The sequence below is a fragment of the Jaculus jaculus genome, chromosome 9 (genome assembly GCF_020740685.1).
Source record: "Jaculus jaculus isolate mJacJac1 chromosome 9, mJacJac1.mat.Y.cur, whole genome shotgun sequence".
Lineage (NCBI taxonomy): Eukaryota > Metazoa > Chordata > Mammalia > Rodentia > Dipodidae > Jaculus > Jaculus jaculus.
This window is the reverse complement of record NC_059110.1, coordinates 117,100,566-117,102,697: the sequence shown is the minus strand read 5'-3', so window position 1 is coordinate 117,102,697 and position 2,132 is coordinate 117,100,566. Positions and strand designations below refer to the sequence as shown.

At 49.7% G+C, this 2,132-nt stretch overlaps 1 pseudogene; it reads right to left on the bottom strand.

Moving 5' to 3' along the window:
• Nucleotides 1-684: 684 nt before the first annotated feature.
• On the bottom strand, nt 685-1,864 carry LOC101617407 (annotated as a pseudogene).
• Between the last annotated feature and the right edge of the window lie 268 nt (nt 1,865-2,132).

Below are 2,132 nucleotides of genomic sequence, written 5' to 3'. Positions count from 1 at the left end.
CATTCTGTCCTAGCACATGGGGTGTTACATAAGCATTTATATGTGCACACGCCACATGACACACGCACATGCACACAAGCAGAAATAAACATATATGGGCTGGCCAGGTGTGGTGGCGCCCGCCTTTAATCCCAGCACTCGGGAGACAGAGGTAGAAGGTTCACCCTGAGTTCGAGGCCACTGTGAGACTACATAGTGAATGCCAGGTCAGCCTGGGCTAGAGTGAGACCCTACCTCAAAAAACAAACAACAACAACAAAAAGATGTATGGGCTGGTGAGTGGTTAAGGCACAAGGCACTTGCCTATGAAGCCTAAGGACCCAGGTTCAATTCCCCGTACCCACATAAGCCAGGTGCACATGGTGGCACATGCATCTGGAGTTCGTTTGCACTGGCTAGAAGCCCTGGTACTCCTATTCTTTCTCTCTGTATCAAATCCCCATCAACACTGTGGTTGTAGACTTCTAGCTTCTAGAATCATGACCCATGGCTTAAAACACATAACTGGGGCAAAGCCCATGCTAGGGGAGAGTAAGCCCCGGTATGGCCTACTGCTTTGTTGTTGAACATGGGTGATGGGACAGAGGCTGCCTGCACCTTGTTCTGCCTGCCCTGCCCTGCCCATGCGCCCACCTGCCACACAGACCACCAGAGTCTGTCTGGATCCAGCCCATGCTGGACCAGTTACATAGATCCAGCCCAGTTTTTCGGTTCCTTCATGTCATCATCTTCCTCTTCCTTCCTGGTGGGTTCGGATAGTAGGAATATGAAGGGAACATCGGGTGGAGGGACTGTTTCAGGTCCAGTGTTCTCCAGCAAATTCTTGTCTAGTTCCTCCTATTCCAGTTCTTCCAATTCTGCCTGAGTTCCTCCTCATCGCATTCTTCTGCAGAGCCCACAGGTTTGGAAATAGCTGTGGGAATCTGCTCTGCAAAGTCTGCTGGTCAGCAATGTCCTGCAAGAATTCATTGGCTGTATTTTTTTTTTAATTTTTTTGTTTGTTTTGTTTTCCGAGGTAGGGTCTCTCAGTAACCCAGGCTGACCTGGAATTCACTATATAGTCCCAGGCTGGCCTCAAACTCATGGTGATCCTCCTACCTCTGCCTCCCAAGTGCTGGGGTTAAAGGTGTGCACCACCATGCTCTGCTTAAAGTATTTTTAATTATTTATTTGAGAGGGAGAGAAGAGGAGGAGAGAGAACTGGGCCCTCCTGCCACCGCAAACAAACTCAGGATGTAAGTGCCACATTGTGCATCTTGTTTTATGTGGGTGCTGGGTAATTAGCCCTGGCTGTCAGGCTTTGCAAGCAAACACCTCTAACCACTAAGCAATCTCCCTAGACAAACTTCATTTTATATATATTTATATATAATATTATGTTTATATAATATATATATGTATGTATATATATAAATTTTTTAGAGAGGGCAAGAGAGAGAGAGAATTGGCACACCAGGGCCTCAGCCAGTACAATCAAATTCCAAATGCTTGCGCAACCTAGTGGGCATGTGCGACCTTGCCTCATCTTTTGTGCCTCAGGCATAAGTGGGATCTGGAGAGAGATGGAACGCAGGTACTTAGGCTTTGCAGGCGAGCGCCATAACCACTTACCCATCCCTCCAGCCCACACTGACTTTATTGATGTCCATGTTGTCATGGGCAGCCTTCATGGTCTTGGTGGCAAATAGCCCATGGTCTTGAGCACCTCCATGTTGGTGTTGGCATTCCCCAGGGCTTCCCGCTGGATCCCAATGGCTGACACGGTGCCATCAATCTGTGCCAGTTGCTTCTCACACCTCTGCCTGTGCTTCAGTACCTGGAGGGTAGCGCGCTCGTTTTTGGAGCCGTGTTTCTTGATGGCCATCGACCCCTGACTTGATCTTTTCCTCCAGGAACTCCTGCTTTTGCTTAATATCTCCTCCATGTCCTAAAGCCACTGGGTGGCCTCCAGGGAGGCTGGGCCTCCCTTGCCAGTCTTGTTACCCACCTTGCTGGCCTTCAGTCTTCAAAGCCCACTTAGGTTCAGCTCCGGTGTCCACTCCAGCCAGACCACTCCTGCCTCCGCAGGCTTGTGCCTGGGCAGAACCAGCACCACAGAAGTCCAGCTACCCAAGAGACTAGGGCTAGGGAGG